This window comes from Aotus nancymaae, unplaced genomic scaffold, assembly GCF_030222135.1.
Source record: "Aotus nancymaae isolate 86718 unplaced genomic scaffold, 86718_ANA_hifiasm-v0.15.2.pri h1tg000008l, whole genome shotgun sequence".
Taxonomy (NCBI): Eukaryota; Metazoa; Chordata; class Mammalia; order Primates; family Aotidae; genus Aotus; species Aotus nancymaae.
In genome coordinates this window covers 38,949,489-38,969,226 of record NW_026988419.1, presented here as the reverse complement: position 1 = coordinate 38,969,226, position 19,738 = coordinate 38,949,489, and the positions used below count along the sequence as shown (strand labels likewise).

General features: G+C 35.8%; 1 long non-coding RNA gene across 4 annotated transcripts in view; it reads left to right on the top strand.

The window, feature by feature from the left end:
• The window catches only part of LOC105718388 (uncharacterized), a 121,421-nt gene that overhangs the window by 79,649 nt on the left and 22,034 nt on the right, over positions 1 to 19,738 (top strand). For 3 of the 4 annotated variants that reach the window (XR_010341363.1, XR_010341361.1, XR_010341360.1), the window contains exon 3: positions 7,256 to 7,394. The exons of the other annotated variant lie outside the window; for it this stretch is intronic. This is a non-coding gene — a long non-coding RNA (uncharacterized LOC105718388). The remainder of the gene's footprint in view (positions 1 to 7,255; positions 7,395 to 19,738) is intronic. 4 annotated transcript variants of the gene reach the window in all.

Genomic DNA, 19,738 nt, shown 5'->3' with positions numbered 1-19,738 from the left:
TACCTTGTATGTGTTCTTCCTTCACCTACTATTTAAGGTCAGTTTATGGGGTCTTAATAGAAATTTGGCCCCAAATTCTTCCAGAGGAAGGCATGACCCCAACCAAACAGCACATTAAAAGGTGCATTTCTAGAGCCTGTCTATTTGGAATAAATCTCAGATGTTGTGGAAATATATAGAGAAGATCTTTTGAACTAAGCACCAAGCACTGGCCATGAAAGGTCATGGTACAACTGACTGCAACAGAGTAGTAAATCAAGTTGCCAGCAGAAGCAACACCATCCGGTACTTCCCAATCCCACACACTAGAAAAAGTCAGCTCTTTTAACTGATCTTTGCCAGAGCACATTTCATTTTATCAGCATGTTGTTCCTAAAATTGAGGCGTTGATTGCTTTTCCTAGAAGATAGAAGGAGAAATACATTTTTGTTGCTCAACTTTCAGATGTAACAACTGGTTAAACTGAGAAACTATTCACTGCACTGTATCTCATGTACTACTAAATGAGACCATGACTTAAACTGGAAATACAAAAAACACAAATTTAAACATGTATTTACAGTTTAAGTCAACTTATTTAACTTATATTAATATAAGTGTTAATGATATTATTTATTTTAAAAATGATAAATCTGGGAAAACCTCAGCCAAACAGAATTCCAGAACAAGAAATATAAACCATGACTGTCTTGGGAAAGCCAAGACAAACAAATGACCTATCCATGAAGAATTATAACACTGATAGTTTGGTGGTGAGGATGAGTAAGGTACATATAATAACCTGTGACCTTTGGCTAATATGTAACAAAAACATGACTTTATTATTTGATTGGTAAACATCCTTCTACGGACTCGTGCACCAAGCACTATGATACATTTTAAGAATAAGAAGATAATCTGGATAAAATTCTTTATGCTGAAAATACATTTATGATGGAAGAAGATATGTTTGTGGATGGTTATAATACAAATATTACAAACAAGGTATAAGCAGAATATAATGGGCACTCAGAATATTGAGTAGTTTGCTCTGCTTGTGTATATAGGAGTGGAGGAAATCAGAAAAGTGTTTTAAAAAGTAAAAGTTAAGCATCAAACCAATTAAATAAGAGATATCTGACAAGTAACTAGAAAAGGAGGAGCTTATTCACGAGTAAGACAATAGAAAACATAGAAGCATAAGGCCTGTCTTATCTGTTTTGTGCTGCTATAACAGAATATCAGAGACTAGATAATGAACCCAATCCTGTCATAACAATATTAATTCATTATGAAGATGGAGCTCTCATGCCTAATCACCTCTTAACAGTCTTATCTCTTAACACTGTTACAATGGGAATTAAATTTTGACATAAATTTTGGAGGTGACATTCAAACTGTATTATTTTGTCCTGCCTCTCCAAAACTCATGTCCTTTTCAAATACAATATACTTTCATTCCATTGCAATAGCCCCAAAAGTCTTAATTCATTCTAGCATTAACTGAAAACTTCAAAAGTCCAGAGTATCATCTAAATCAGATATAGATGAACTCAAAGCACAGTACATCCTGAGGCAACTCTCCCTTCAGCTATGGGTCTGTAAAATTAAACAAGCTATTTACTTCAAAAATACAATGTACAGAGACACGGGATAGATATTCTCATTCCAACAAGAGCCATAGGAAAAAAAAAATCCTGACTCAGTCCAAAATCCAAATCCAACAGAGAAAACAACAGCAAATATTAAAGTACCAGAATAATCTTCCTAGACTTAATGTTCTGCTTTCCAGGTGTTGGGGCAGGGGTGGGGTGGGTTGGGCCCCCAAGCCTTCAGACAGCCCCATTCCTTTGCTGAGCTTAGCTAATGCAGCAGCTGTCATGGATAGGAGTTTCAGCCTATAGTTCTCCCAAGCTGGAGTTGCATACTGGTAGCTCTACAGTTATGGGGTCTCAGAGGCAGGCCTGCCTCCATAGCTCCATTAGGCATTACTCTCCTGTGAACTCTGTGGCACCTCTACCCCTCCAATAAGTTTCTACTGGGCCCCAATGCTGTCCACAACATCCTTTGAAATCTAGGTAGAGAAAGCCATGCCTCCATAGCTCTTGCATACTGTAAGTCTGCAAAATTATCACTATGTGGATGCTTCCAAGACCTATTAATTGTACTTACTCGAGTGGCAGCCTGAACTGCACCTTGGCTGGTTCAAGCCAAGGTTGGAGTAGCAGAGGAGCACTGTGCCAGGAGGCAGGGAGCAGAGAAGTGGTGTATCAGTGAAGGCTGAGATCTCACAAGCACCTCTCTAGAAACCTTACCCTACAGGCCTTAGCTTACCTTGAAGATCCTAAAATAACTTTCAGGTCATTCTTTCATTGTCTTAATGAATTAAATATGTCCTCATATTATTCATACTATACTCTAGCAACTGATTACTTGGCTACACTCTTAGTATTTTCTCCCAAACATGCTTTCTCATTCTTTACATGGTCAGGCTGAGAAATTTCTAAATCTTTCCATTACACTTCCCTTTTAATTATAAATTTCATCTTTAGCATTTCTCTTGCATTTTACTGTAATTGTCTAAAAGAAGCCACACCTGCACCCTGAATACTTTGCTGCTTAGATTTTTCTTTTGCCAGATATACTAGCTCATGGCTTTCAAATTCTGTTTTCCATAAAACCCTAGGGTATGGGCACAATTTAGCCAAATTCCTTGCCACTTCATAATCAGATGAATTTCACTATAGTTTCCAATAAGCTATTTTTCTTTTCCATCTGATACCTCATCAGAATGACTCTTCCTGCCCATATATCTACCAACATTCTAATCATGACCACTTAAGTAATCTCTAAGAAGTTTAAGACTTTCTCTACATCTTTCTTCTTCTGAGCTATCGCCAAAATCTCCTCAATGTTTTGTTTCTGCAATCCCGTCTTTTGCTGGTCTGCTACTGCAAATTCTTCCAGCCTTCACCTATCATTCAGTTCCAAAGTTGCTTGCACATCTTCAAGTATTTGTTAGAGCAGCAACCTTACTTCTCAGTACAAATTTCCTTCGTAGTCAGTTTTGTATTGCTATAACAGAATACCTGAGACTGAGTTATTTTTAACGAACAGAAATATATTGGCTTATGGTTATAGGAGATGAGAAATCCAAGATCAAGGGGCTGGTATCTGCCCAGGGCCTTCTTGTTGCATCATTTGTGGCAGAAGGTGAGGTGGTGAGAGAGAGAGAGAAAATAAGGACCAAACTGGCCCTTTTAAACTAATTCACCACCACAAAAAGAAACCCACCCCCATAATAATGGCATTAATCCATTTATGACAGTGGAGCCCTTATGACCTAACAACCTCTTAATGGTCCCAACTCTTAATTTTGTTAAAATGGCAAATAAATTTCAACATAATGTTTGGAGGAGATATTCATACAATAGCAAGGCCTAAGAACATGGTGTATAGCTCGTCCTCAAATTACCATGTTTCAACTTACAGTTTTTTACTTGACAGTGTGTTATTGGGATGTAACCCTTATTGTAAGTCCCTAAGCTTCTTATGAGTTACAATGGGGTCACAATTTCTACTAAATGCCTACTGTTTTTTCATGATCCTAAAGCCAGTAAATTATAAGTCAAATCATTGTAAGTCTAGGACTGTCTGCTGCGTTGCCAGCATTAAATGCACTTTTGACTTACGGTATTTTCAACTTATGATGGGTTTATCAGGATGTAACCACATTACAAGTTGAGAAGCACTTGTATTTGATACTGAGGAAACCATTTAGTTCACAGAAATTATCAAAAAAACTTGTTCGTAGATTATATTTTAGAGAGAGTTTTAATGAGGTTATTTGGCTTTACTACAATAATATTATGGCTCATTTTCATTTACCACTTGACAGTTAAAGAAATAATTTATATATGCCACTTTATACATTAGTATAATATTCCTTAAAAGTGATATAAAATGGCTTAATAGCTTTAGATTAACTTTCTTATAAAAATATTAGAACCTTCTAAGAATTATTTTCGCCAGTGTGAAATAACTAACATTCATGTTGAGAAAATTTGGCAAATATACTTATTGGCTCTTTATCAAAATCTATTATTTGGTAGTCCTTCAGCAAATGTATTGGTGCTTTAAGGTTTCTGATATATCAACAAATTTTAAAACGTTAGTTTTTATATGTGAATTTAAGATACATTATTTTCAACACAAAACTTTTTATTTAAATTATGTGAGGTGTTATATTTTAGTAAAAATGAGAAAAATACTATAATAGGAATAAAACTCTCTAAGGAATTAAAGTGCATTTTATTTCCTTCATTTACTCTACAGCGATTTCTACTTTTAGTGTTCATTTTTAAAATATAGAAACAACCTCACCACAGAAATTTTATAAGTTGAACCCAATGATAAACAACTTTCACTGATTCCCACCTGTATACTCAAAGAGCCAAGAGAGTACTTTTGTTTAATTAAATCAAATTAAATTCCAAAATAAATGTAGAAGCACTTACCTTCAAAATAATGGAATTGTGTACTTCTCTCTAAACGCTTTGATTGTCAAGCTTTTCTCATTAGTTAGATAAGCATTTACATTATCTCATTAAAACATTTCTTCTTTACTTAATAAAAATTGCTCAATTCTGAGATGGATAGTTTTGTCTAAGTACAATATATTCTATTGTCCTATGATGTCCTACTTTTTAATCTCTTAGTTTATCATGCACTCTGTTTTGATGCTAATGCCTGGTATTGATGCTTGATATTTTCCTTATCTGGATTATTTAGTACATAATGAATTATATCACATTTTTCCCACCCTCTCAAAGAAATTAAATAGAAAGAGAAAAGTTAACAATATTTATGACTTACGTAAATATGGAATACAATGTGGAAATTTGATAACATCCTACTTATTTAGGTACATTAATTTCCTAGGCATATGTAATGAAGTATCAAAAATTCAGTGCTTAAAACAACAAAAAGTGGTTGTCTTAGTCTGGAAGCTAGAAGTCTGAGATCTAGGTAGCCAGCAGGGTTGAGTCCAAGTGCTATGTGAGAGAATCTGCTCCCCACTTTTTTCCTAGCGTCTAGTAGTTTTCAGGTACTCTTTCATGTTCCTGGACTTATATGTATATATACCATTTTGATTGCTGCCTTTACTTTCACATAGTAGGGTGTCTATGCGTGTCTGTCTTTATGCTGAAATGTTCCATTTTTATAAGGATTCAAAGTACATAAGATTAGGATCCATCATAATGAACTCATTTCAGCTTGATCATCTGCAAAGCGCTTGTTTCCAAACAAGAAAAGCCACATTCACAGGGGTTGGGGGACCTCAATATGTTTTTATTGTTAAATCTATAAGAGTGGCTAACTTTTTAAATGCTTTTCTTTAAGTAGACTGTGTAAATGTTTAACTATGTGTGACAACACCTAGGTTTAAAGAATTCATCCTTCATCCTTCTTGAAAAAATCATGTTCTACGGCTTTGGAAATATACCTTCCAGCCCTGCTGTATCTAATGTACATCAGAAATAAAGATGAGGTATTCAAGGAATAAAAGGTTGAAATGATAATTTATAAAACAGCCTTCAAGAAAAGCAGGAATATTGACAAAAAAATTGAAATGAAATAAAAAAGTAAAAGGTCTCTAGAGAAAGTGGTGGAAATGAAAACACCATAAAGAAAATCTAATTTATAATTGAAGATTTTTAAAAAGTCAAATTATGTCATTGATTTTTAATGCCCACCAATGACAGATTGGATAAAGAAAATGTGGTTCCATACATGCTATGAAATATTATGCAGTCATAAAAATGAGGTGATGTCTTTTGTAGGAATATAGATGGAGCTGGAGGCTATTATCCTTAACAAACTAACACAGGGACAATATACCAAATACCACCTGTTCTCATTTACAAGTGTGAGCTCAATGATAAGAACTTATGAAAACAGGGAAACAACAGACACTGGGGTCTGCTTGAGAGTTGAGGATGGGAGGAGGGAGAGGAGTAGAAAAGATAACAATTGGGTAATGGGCTTAATACCTGGGTGATGAAATAATATTTACAACAAATTCTTGTGACATGTGTTTATTTATGTAAAAAATTCTCATATGTACTCCCAAACCTAAAATAAAAGTTAAAACCAAAAAAAACAGTCCATGAGATCTTAAGTCCTGGTTGTGTCTTCTGAGGGGTCATAGAAGCAATGACAATCAAATAGCAATGACATAATTAGAGCCAGATCAGGGCTCTAAGTATGATCTGTCTTAGAGCCAAATCAGGGCTTCTAAATATGATCTCTCTAGGGCTTAGGAGTCTTTGAGAAATGCTTGATTTCAGGCTGGGGCAGGAAAATTACAAGTAGTACCTGAAAAATATTATTGTTTCTGAATGTAAAAACTTATTAAATACTAAAAAATAGTGAGACACAAGAAGGACATAGAAATCAACATGAAGGAGCTCAATGGCAAACATGGTGCAATTCACCCTCAAATTAAATAAGGGTGGTAAAGTACTATAACCTCTTGAATTAATTATCCTTTCATACCATTTTGAATAAATTATGTTTGAAATATATTTCACATAATATATAATTTATATATTCAAATATATTTTCTGTGTGCCTGTGAGAGAGAGTGTGTGTGTGTGTTGTGTGTGTGTGTGTGTGTGTGTGTGTGTGTTTAAAGCCCTTTCTTATAGAGGGCCAAGAAATAAATACAGAAAAAAAAATAATCATTGGCAATATCAGTATCAAAAGTAATGCAAGCAAAACTCATAATGCATACTGAAAGTAGTATGTGAAATTTTGAAGATTCAAAACTATTTACATTGTCTCAATGTAACTTCTCAAAAGACAACGGAAAACCCAGACAGAAGCAACTTTAAAATGTGCTTATGTTAACATAAACAGTAATGAGACATCTTGATATGGTATGCTAACTGACATGAAGCATTGAAAATAACACATCACTTCTGTGGTGTTCCCAACAAATATTCACTATCTGAATTTGGAAACATCAGACAACTCAAATTGAGGTGCATTTTATTCACAGTTTTTGAACTGTTCTCCCAAAGCAAAAGGTAATATCCGAAAGTAAGAGACTAAAGAGACATAAAAACTAAATGCAATGCATGATCCAAAATTTTCTTTCTATAAATTGCATTATTGGGACAATTGCCAAAACTTGAAAAATGCCTTTAGATTAGACAATAATACCACAAAAATGTTAATTTCCTGATTTTATTAAGTGTGTTATACTCAATAGCATATTACAGAGGAAGAAGGCATAACATCAGGAACTTTCAAACAAGAGAGAGAGGAATAAAAGAGAGAGATGGGCATTGGCAAGATGGCTGAAAAGGAACAGCTCTGGAGTGCAGTTCCCAGAGAGAGCAACACAGAGGGTGAGTAATCACCACATTTCCAAATGAGATTTTACTTCCCACAGACCAGAAGATTCCCAGGCCGAAAAGCACCACGAGTTTATAGCACAGCTATTTCAGTTGGCACCCTGAATTTCCACATAAAAACTCACACAAATCTGTGTGGCCATTTACACTGGTGCCTGGACTGCCAGGGAGACAGAGCCACCCATTCGACAGAAAAAAAGGGGGCTGAAAGCACAGAACCAGGTGATTTGGCTTAGCTGATCCCCACCCCCACAATGAGTAGCAATCTAAACTCTCTGGATTGAGAGTTTTGCAGCAAGTGCATCTGGACCCAGGACAGTCCAGCTCTGTGGAGGGAAGGGCATCCATTATTACTGAGGCAGTCCACCACTACTGAGCCATTACTGAGGAAGTCCACCATTACTCAGGTAGCCTGCCATTACAGAGGCAGTTCTAACTGTACCTCAGTAAACAAAACCACAAGGAAGTTTACACAGCAGCTAGGCAGAGCCCACAACAGCTCAGCAATGCCTCTGCTGGCAGACTGTGATTAGACTATCTCCTTGCTGGGCAGGGCATCTCTGAAAAAAAGCAGCAGCATATCAGGAACTAATAAATAAAGCCCCACAATCCCAGGACAGAGCACCTGGAAAAAGAGTCAATTATGAATTCCAGTGCAGCAGACTTTAATGTACATCTCAGCTGCTCTGAACAGAACAACAGAGCTCCCATCACAGCACTTAAGTTCTAATAAGGAACAGATTGTCTCCTTAAGCAGCTCCCCCACCCCTGTATATACAAAGAGACACCTCATAAAGGAGAGCTGAGGCTGACATCTGGTGGATACCCTTCTGGGACAAACATAACAGAAGAAGAAACTGGCAGCAACCCTTACTGTTCTGCAGCCACCATCGGTGATCCCCAGGCAAGCAGGGTCTGGAGTGGACCTCCAGCAGTCCTGCAGCAGAGGGGCCTGTTAGAAGGAAAAAAAAGAAAAGAAAAAACACAGAAAGAAATAGTTTCAGCATCAACAAAAAGTATATCCACTCAGAGACCCCATCCAAAATAACCAACTACAAAGACCACAGGTAGATAACTCCACAAAGATGGGAAGAAACTAGTGCAAAAAGGATGAAAATACCAAAATCCAGAAGGCCTCTCCTCCTCTGAGGGATCACAACTCCTCACCAGCAAGGGAATAAAGCTGGATAGAGAATGAATCTGTTGAATTGACAGAAACAGGCTTCAGAAGGTGGGTAATAACAAACTTCTCTGAACTAAAAGAACATGTGCTAACCCAATGCAAAGAAACTAAGAACCTTGAAAAAAGGTTAGATGAAATGCTGACTAGAATAAACAGCTTAGAGAATATAAACGACTTGATGGAGTTGAAAAACACAACACAAGAACTTCATGAAGTATACACAAGTTTGAATAGCCGAATCAGCCAAGCAGAAGAAAGGATATAAGAAATTAAAGATCAACTCAATGAAATAAAAGAAGGCAAGATTAGAGAAAAAAGAGTGAAAAGAAATGAACAAAGCCTCCAAGAAATATGGGATTATGTGAAAAGACCTAGTCTACCTTTGATAGTTGTTCCTGAGTGTGACAGAGAGAATGAACCCAAGCTGGAAAACACTACTCAGGATATTATCCAGGAGAACTTCCCCAATCTAGCAAGGCAGACCAACATTCAGGTCCAGGAAACACAGAGAACACCACAAAGATATTCCTCAAGAAGAGCAACTCCAAGGCACATAATCATCAGATTCACCAGGGTTGAAATGAAGGAAAAAATGCTAAGGGCAGCTGGAGAGAAAGGTCGGGTTACCCACAAAGGGAAGCCCATCAGATTCACAGAGGATCTCTCAGCAGAAACCCTACAAGCCAGAAGAGAATGGGGGCCAATATTCAACATCCTTAAAGAAAAGAAATTTGAACATAGAATTTCATATTCAGTGAAACTAAGCTTCATAAGCAAAGGATAAATAAAATCATTTATGGACAAGCAATTGCTGAGATATTTCATCACCACCAGGCCTGCCCTACAAGAGCTCCTGAAAGAAGCACTAAACATGGAAAGGAACAACCAATACCAGCCACTCCAAAAACTTACCAAATTATAAAGACCATCAACACAATGAAGAAACTGTGTCAACTAACAGACAAAAAAAAAAAAAAAAAAAAAAAAAAAAAGCTAGCATCAAAATGGCAGGATCAAATTCACTCATAACAATATTAACCTGAAATGTATATGGCCTAAATGCCCCAATCAAAAGACACAGACTGGCAAATTGGATAAAAAGTCAAAACGCATCTGTGTGCTGTATTCAGGAAACTCATCTCAGGGGCCAGGACACACATAGGCTCAAAATAAAGGGATGGAGGAAGATTTACCAAGCAAATTGGAGAGCAAAAAAAAAGCAGGAGTTGCAATCCTAGTCTCTGATAAAATGGACTTTAAACCAACAGAGATCAAAAGAGACGAAGAAGGGCATTACATAATGGTAAAAGGATCAATGCAACAAGAAGAGATAACGATCCTAAATACATATATGCCCCCAATATAGGAGCACCCAGTTGCATAAAGCAAGTTCTTGATGACCTACAGACTTAGATTCCCACAATAATGGTGGGAGACTCTAACACTCTGCTCTCAATATTAGACAGATCAATGAGACAGAAAATTAACAAGCATACCCAGGAATTGAACTCAGATCTGGACCAAGTGGACCTAATAGACATTTACAGAACTCTCCACCCTAAATCCACAAAATATACATTCTTTTCAGCACCACATTGCACTTACTCTAAAATTGACCACGTAATTGGAAGTAAAACACTCCTCAGCAAATGCAAAATGACAGAAATCATAACAAACAGTCTCTCAGACCACAGTGCAATCAAATTAGAACTCAGGATTAAGAAACTAACTCACAACTGCACAATTTCATGGAAATTGAACTGGCTCCTGAATGTTGACTGGATAAACAATGAAATGAAGGCAGAAATAAAGACATTCTTTGAAACCAACAAGAACAAAGACCCAATGCACCAGAATCTCTGGGACACATTTAAAGCAGTGTCTAGAGCAAAATTTAAACCAATAAATGCCCACATGAGTAGTGAGGAAAAATCTAAAGTCAACACCCTATCAACAAAATTGAAAAGAGCAGGAGGAGCAAGATAAAAAAAAATAACTCAAAAGCTAGCAGAAGACAAGAAATAACTAAGATCAGAGCAGAACTGAAGGAGATAGAGACACAAAAACCCTTCAAAAAAACAATAAATACAGAACCTGGTTTTTTGAAAAGATCAACAAAATAGACTGCTGGCCAGATTAATAAAAAAGAAAAGAGAGAAGACTAAAATAGATACAATAAAAAATGATAAAGGGGATATCACCACCAATTCCACAGAAATACACATTACCATCAGAGATTACTACAAACAACTCTATGCACACAAACCAGTAAACCTGAAAGAAACAGAAAAATTCCTGGACACTTGCACCCTCCTAAGTCTAAACCAGGATGATGTTGAAACCCTCAATAGACCAATAACAAGGTGTGAAGTTGAGGCAGCAATTAATAGCCTACCAACCAAAAAAAATCCAGGTCCAGATGGATTCACAGCCTAATTCCACCAGACATACAAAGAGGAGCTGGTACCATTTCTTCTGAAACTATTCCAAACAATACAAAAAGAGGGAATCCACCCTAACTCATTTTATGAGACCAACATCATCCTGCTACCAAAATTTGGCAGAGACAAAACTGAAAAAGAAAACTTCAGGCCAATCTCCATGATGAACATCGATGCAAAAATCTTCAATGAAATGCTGGCAAACCAATTGCAACAGCACATCAAAAAGCTTATCCATCATGATCAAGTAGGCTTCATACCAGGGATAAGAGGCTGATTCAACATATGCAAGTCTATAAACATAATCCACCACATAAACAGAATCAAAGACAAAAACCACATGATCACCTCAATAGATGCAGAGAAGGCATTTGACAAAATTCAACAGCCCTTTATGCTAAAAGCTCTTGATAAACTAGGTATTGATGTAATGTATCTTAAAATAATAAAAACTATTTATGACAAAGCCACAGCCAAAAACTGGAAGCATTCCCTTTGAAATCTTGCACTAGACAAGGATGCCTCTCTAACCACTCCTATTCAATATAATATTGGAAGATCTAGCCAGAGCAATCAGGCAAGAAAAAGAAATAAAGGAGGAAAGTCAACTAGGAAAGGAGGAAGTCAAATTGTCTCTATTTGCAGATGACATGATTACATATTTAGAAGACCCCATCATCTCAGACCCAAATCTCCTGAAACTGATAAGCAACTTCAGCAAAGTCTCAGCATACAAAATCAATGCGAAGAAATTGATTTTGAAAGAAAGACAAGCATTCCTATACACCAATAACAGACAAACAGAGAGCCAAGTCAAGAGTGAACTCGCATTTACAATTGCCACAAAGAGAATGAAATACCTAGGGATACAACTAACAAAGGATGTGAAGGACCTCTTCAAGGAGAATTATAAACCACTGCTCAAGGAAATAAGAGAGGACACAAAGAGATGGAAAAACTTCCTATGCTCATGGTTAGGAAGAATCAATGTCATGAGCTATCATTGATCTTCTTCACAGAACTGGGAAAAAACCTTTAACTTTATATGAAAACAATTGAGAGTCCCCATAGCCAAAACAATTCTGAGTAAAAAGAACAAAGCTGGAGGCATTATACTACCTGATTTCAAACTATACTACAAGGCTACAGTAATCAAAACAGTATGGTACTGGTACCAAAACAGAGATATAGACCAATGGAACAGAACAGAGACCTGGGAAGTAATGTCACACATCTACAACCATCTGATCTTTGCCAAACCTGACAAAAACAAACAATGGGAAAAGGATTCTCTGTTTAATAAATGGTTTTGAGAAAACTGGCTATCCATGAGCAGAAAGCTGAAACTGGATCCCTTCCTTACACCTTATACTAAAATTAACTCCAGATGGAGCAAAGATTTAAACATAAGAACTAACACCATAAAAACTCTAGAAGAAAATCTAGGCAATACCATTCAGGACACAGGCATAGGCAAGGACTTCATGACTATATCACCAAAAGCAATGGTAACAAAAGCCAAAATAGAAATAGAACCTAATTAAACTCAAGAGTTTCTGCACAGAAGAAGAAACAATCACTAGAGTGAACTGGCAACCAACAGAATGGGAAAACATTTTTGCAAACTACCTATCTGACGAAGGGCTAATATCCAGAATCTACAAAAAACTAAAGTAGATTTACAAGAAGAAAATAAACAAATCCATTCAAAAGCAGGCAAAGAATACGAACAGACACTTTTCAGAAGAAGACATTTATGAGACAAAAAAACATATGAAAAGATGCTCATCTTCACAGATTATTACAGAAATGCAAATCAAAACCACTTTGAGATATCACCTCATGCCAGTTAGAGTGGCAATTGTTAAAATATCTGGAGACAACAGATGCTGGAGAGGATGTGGAGAAATAGGAACACTTTTACACTGTTGGTGGGAGTGTAAATTAATTCAATCATTGTGGAAGACAGTGTGGCAATTCCTCAAGGATCTAGAAATAGAAATACCATTTGACCCAGCAATCCCAGTACTGCGTATATACCTAATGGATTATAAATTGTTCTATTATAAAGAAACATGCACAGATATGTTCATTGTGACACTGTTTACAATACCATAGACTTGGAACCAGCCCAAATGCCCATCAATGATAGACTGAACAAAAAAAAATGCGGTACATATACACCATGGAATACTATGCACATAACAAAGGATGAGTTCATGTCCTTTGTAGGGATGTGGATTAATCTGGAAACCATCATTCTCAGCAAACTGACACAAGAACAGAAAACCAAACACTGCATGTTTTCACTCATAGGCAGCTGATGAACAATGAGAACACATGGGTACAGGGAGGGGAACATCACACACGGGAGTAGGCAGGGGGCAGGGGGCAGGAGAGGGGAGGGACAGAAGGGGGCAAAGAGGTTGGGGAGGGATAACACTGGGAGAAATGCCTGTGTAGGCAACAGGGGGTTGGAGACAGCTAAGCACCATGGCATGTGTGTACCTATGCAACAATCCTGTAGGATGTGCACACATACCCTAAAGCTTAAAGTGCAATAAAAAAAAAAATTTCCACAATGTAAACTGACTTCTTTGTCCACCTTGATAAAGGTTTCTCGTCACATTTTCTGCTACATAGTTACATAGTAAATTACCTACTTACATATATACTTAGAGAAAAGTAAAAATTTAATTATATAAATGTATTTTATAATAAAGCATGATAATTTAAAAATTTTTAATATATACTTAGAAATACACTTTGGAATTCATGGATCTTATGAATATCTGAACAGAATTTAAATTTGTCAATATAAAATATTTTAGTGAATATAATTTTGAAAAGTAGAGAGTACAAAGTTAACTATTATGATTCCTCATTTGAAATCATTTTTTGTTGTTCATTTTGTACAATTTTGACTTTTTAAAATTTCAACTTTTAGATTCAACAGTTACATGTGCAGGTTTATTACACGGGAATCTTTTGTAATGCTGAGTTTTGGAATACAAATGATTCTGTCACCAAGATAGTAAGCATAATACCCAAAAGTTTGTTTTTCAACCCTTGGTCCCCACTTTCCTCCCCTAATAGTCCCCATTGTCTATTGTGGTCATTTTTATGCTCTTGAGTACACAATGTTTGGCCCCAACTTATAAGTGAAAATCTGATTGTATTTGTTTTCTTGTCCTGTATTCTCTTAAGATAATGGCCTGCAGCCACCTCTATGTTGCTGCAAAGTCCATGATTTCAATTTTTACAGCTGCATAGTATTCCATTGTATATATGTACCATATTTTCATTATCCAACACACTGTTGATGAGCACCTAGGTTGCTTCCATGTCTTTGTTATTGTGAATAGTGCTATGATTGATAGATATACAAATGCATGTGTCTTTTGGTAGAACCATTTATCTTCTTTTGGATATACATCCAGTAACACAATTGCTGGGTCAAATGGTAGCTCTGTTTTAAGTTCTTTGAGAAATATCCAAACTGCTTTCCACAGTGGCTGACCTAATTTACTTCCTACCAACAATATATAAGCATTCCCTTCTCTCTGGAGCTTTACCAGCATCTGTTGTTTATTGACTTTTTACTAATAACCATTCTGACTGATGGTACCTCATTGTGGTTTCGATTTGTGTTTCTCTGATGATTGGTGATGTTGAGTGTTTTTTCATATTATTGTTGGCCACTTGTATGTCTTATTTCCAGAGTACTATTCCTATCAAATCACCACTGTCATTTTTCACAAAATTATAAAAAAACTATTATAAAATTCATATGCAACCAAAAAAGATCCCAAATTGCCGAAGTAATTCTAAGCAAAAAGAACAAAGCTGGAGGTATCACATTAACTGACATTAAACTATACTTTAAAGATACGGTAATCAAAACAGCATGGTTCTGGTACAAAAACATACACACAGACTAATGGAACACAATAGAGAATCTGGATAGAAAGTCACACACCTAAAAATATATGATCTTCTATGAAGTTGACCAAAATAAGCAGTGGGGAAAGACTCTTTATTCAGTAAATGGTGCTGGGATAGCTGGCTAGCCATAGGCAGAAGAGTAAAACTGAACTCATACTTTTCACTAAATACCCAAATTAACTCAAGATGAATTAAACATTTAAAAGTAAGACTTCAGACAATAAGAATCCTAGAAGGAAACTTAGTAATCATCATTCTGGAAATCAGCCTTGGGAAAGAATTTATGACTAAGTCCTCAAAAGCAATTGCAAGGAAAATAAAAATTGACAAGTGAGACATAATTAAGTGAAAGAGCTTTTGCACAGCAAAAGAAACTACCAACAGAAGAAACAGACAACTTACAGAATTAAAGAAAATATGTGCAAACTATACAACCAGCAAAGGTCTAGTATCCAGAATCTATAAAAAATTTAAACAATAAAACAAGCAAAAAAAAAATGACCTCATTTAAAAGTAGACAGAGACATCAGCGGGCAATTTTGACTTTTACTTGGACTATCCACTTACTGTTATGTACAGGTTGAGTATCCCTAATCAAAAATTCTGAAATCCAAAATATTCCAAAATCCAAAGTTTTTTGGAGCACCAACATGACATAATGCTCCAATGAGCATTTGGATTTATTTCAAGTTTTCAGATTATAGATGCTCAAATGATAAATATATAATGCAAATACTCTAAAATTTAAAAAAATCAAAATCTAAATTACTCATTTTAGATAAGAGATATGCAACTTGTAATTGTGTATCCCTTATCTAAAGTACACATTAAACATGTACTTAATTTTATCACTTTTAATAATTGTTTCCTAATGTTCCTTCTGTTCTTGTGCATTTATTTGCCTTTCTCATTTGTCTTTTGAAATAGTCAAATATTTGTAGTCTATTTGTCTTTTTTACCAGTCTTTAATTTACACAGTATGTTCATAATTTTTACAGAGTGTACTATCTCTTTCATGCTCAAATTTTACTGATACTAGGAGTTGCCAGACTTTCCAAATGAAATTCTGAGATTCCATTTTTAACATATTTGTGGAGTTAATAATTAATTGTAAAGAGAGATGAGAACTGGTCATCTATGATGTAAGATAGCATCATAGTTGATTACAGAGATAGTGACTTGTGAGGATAATTTTGAGAGTTCTTGAAAGTAAAAGGTCAAAATATAGATCTTAAAGGCACAATTCACACTGGTGTAAAATCAGAAAGCCTCTATATCAGCTTTGATAGAATCTCTTTTCTATGGTTGAAAGGGAGAAAATTCAGAATCAAGCCTACCTAGATCCTGATTCTAAAGGTTGAGTAGTGGCACACTAAATAACTCTATATTATAGCTAGATTTATTATATTAAGTTATGAAAAGACCTGGGGAAGAGGTCAAAGCCTGAGACATGGGGTGAGTATATTTGGGCAAACTGAAGCAAGATATATAATTGAGCCATAAATCCTCCTGGAGGCTTTTTGCTGGCAGTATCAGCCTCCCTTCCCAATAAAAAGGTTAGTCAGTCTTTCTCTGCAGAAAGTCTTTTAATAACTACCATTTGCCTCTCAGTGAGACACCATTTTCCTTAGGATTCCCCTCTCCGATTTCCACTACCATTCTCCTGAATTCTATTGGAAGAGAGAGATCTCGAAATAGTGGCTCTAAGACAACTCTACTTGAGAACAGGTTAGCTTAGACAAGAACGGGTTGCCAGTTGGTATTAACAGCAATACGAAGAGCATATGTGTGGATTTCAAAAGTTATAGAACAAGAAAAACTGAAATATTAACTTGGTTCGGCTAAATTTATTAATATGAATGTCAGAATTCATGTTTGAACATGTCGTTTTGATAATAGTGTTAACGGAAGCCCTGACTCACACATGACATGATGACATACGTCAATGAGGTTTTGATCTCTAAATTTTTTTAGCATGTTGCTGAAGCAATCCGAAGACTAGGGAGTTGGGAATAATGGAATTTATTATTATGTATAATCTAATCAGATAATTCCCAACTACAATCATGTGGCACATAACATTTCAGTCAAGGATGGATTACATATATGACAGTGGCCACAGAAGATTATAATACCCTATTTTTACTGTACCTCTTCTGTATTTAGGTATACAAATGCTTATCATTCTGCTACAATTGCCTACAGTACAATAAAATGCTATACAGATTTATAACCTAGAAGAAAGGGGTTATACCAAATAGTTTTGTGTAAGTACACTCTATGATGTTTACACAACAATCAAATCACTTTACACTGTATTTCTCAGAAAGCGTTCTGTCATTTAGCCATGCATCACTACATATTCTTCTCAAAGCCCATAAAGATGCATTATGAAAAGACAGAACACTGTATTCTTCCAAAGCTCTTCAGTAGGCTGGAGATGATAATGGCAGGGGGATGTTGCAATAGAATTGGGTTTTCTGGTTTCAATAAGAAAGATGGAATTTCTCTTTAGGCCCCAGAGCAAAATAAAATGTGGAAACTTTTGTTCAAAAACCAGGGAAAAAAATGCCTTTACATGTACTAAAATATAAAGTATTTTCTTACACAGTATCTCTCTCAACTTGTCATGGGGTTTTTATTTGCCAAGTAATTAATGTCATTCTAGATTTTAAAATAAAGTAAGATAAAGTATTAGCATGCAAATTTTAATGCTGGTCTTCATATTTTTCAATGCTAAATTTAAATACAAATAGAAGATGTTGAACTCATGTACAGAATCACAAAATTTAGAGTAAATTTTTAAAATCTTGTATGTGAATGTGTATTGTGTTATGACCACAGGAGTAGCATAAAACTAATTGTTTTAATTTCACTTCCTGACAGGTGCACAGTCTAGCAGCACTCCCTACCTTTGACTTACTGATGAGTAGAAAAAGTCTGAAAGAAAAAGAAAATATGGTTGTCTTATTGTTCTCCTTCTGTATCAATATTTTCAGCATGAACAGTTGGTTAATACAGAATAGTAACTTGAGTGAAAAAGAACGATAGGATTTCTCAGTTATTTTTTTTCTTATACAGCCACTGTTTTTTTTTACCTCTGCATTTGAAGCAAGTCCTCTTTCAAAGGAGATCATAGTGGGTTGTTAATTAGCCCACTTTGTCCATTGCAGCCATAGTAGACTTACTTGGTACTGACTTTAAGTCTCATTAAACTCTCATGCAGAGTTCTGTGCTTACTGACATTGCAAAAACTACGTGAAGATGGGTCAGTGATGCGCATGCCTATTAGGCAAAACTTCCCTTCACAAGCATACTCTATTGTTTTATCAGATGTAACACACAAAACACAAGTGCTATGATAAAATTGTTAACATTTCAAGATGGCAATAGCAGAACCTTAGTTACATGATGCTTCTGAACTCAGGGCCTTGTCTTACTGTACAGGTCACATGTCCACAAAGCTATTCCTTTTTTCCAAGCCTTTTCAAGTGATGTTTGGTTACTACAGTATCTGTGTACTAATGTGTAGGAAATGCCTAATGTTTCAGAAGATATTAGATACTGTATATATACTAAATGAAGCTATTTTATCCTTCTTATATTTTGAATCTAGAAATCTAAAGTTGATAAAAATAAGAATTGTGGCCTGGTTCTATCTCACAGTTTACTGTCGTACTGTGTAACCTTTTCCAGGTTATTTTCCCAGCCTCCAAATTTATAGTAGTCATAAATATTATTAACTGAGAATCTTCACTTCAATTTCTTGATCTGTGTGGTGGAGACTATTTTGGTACAAATAGCCAATTAAAAACACTTGTGAATATAGCTCTATTCACAATAGCAAAGACATAGAACCAACCCAAATGTCCATCACTGATAGACTGGGTAAAGAAAATGTGGTATATATACACCATGAAATACTATGCAGCCATAAAGAGGAATGAGATCATGTCCTTTGCAGGAACATAAATGAAATCAGAAGCCATCATCCTCAGAAAACTAACACAGGAACAAAAAACCAAATAGCACATATTCTCACTCATAAGTGGGAGTTGAACAGTGAGAACACACGGAGGGGAACAACACACACTGGGGCCTGTAGTGGGGGACTGTGCAAGGGGAGAGAGAGTATCAGGACAAATAGCTAATGTCTGTGGTGCCTACAGAGCTTAAAACCTAGGTGATGAGTTGATAGGTGCAACAAACCACGATGACAGACATATACCTATGTAACAAACTTCCACGTTCTGCACATGTATCTCAAAACTTAAAGCAAAATACACACACACACCCCAACCATTAGAGCTGCTGTATTGCCCTTCCTCCAAGGTAGTAAACCAAAAACACTATTATATTCCTCAGAGAACTATAGGAATTGGAGCATAAAATATGTAAAGATGAAGATTGGTGGTTCTTAAAATATTCTTTCTTAAACTCATTTGTTTGACCACTGTCAAAGCCAGACTGACCATGGCTTGGTGTAAATTTTTTCAGGTAAGATACCAATTGCTGCTGCACTTCTATGCATGATACTGTTGTTAGAGCAGAATGATATGGTACCTAACACCTGACTTGCATTATTAATCCAACATATACTTTCAATCAAAACAAACAAAAGCAGAAGTAGTTTGTTTTTGCATAGACATGCAATTTCTGCATATATGTAATGGTTTAAGCTTCTCACAGAGCAAGGCAATTCTGATTTCTTTCATAGTATGTTCTAGAGAGAATTTATTGTCTTGATATCATACAGTGAATCAGAGAAA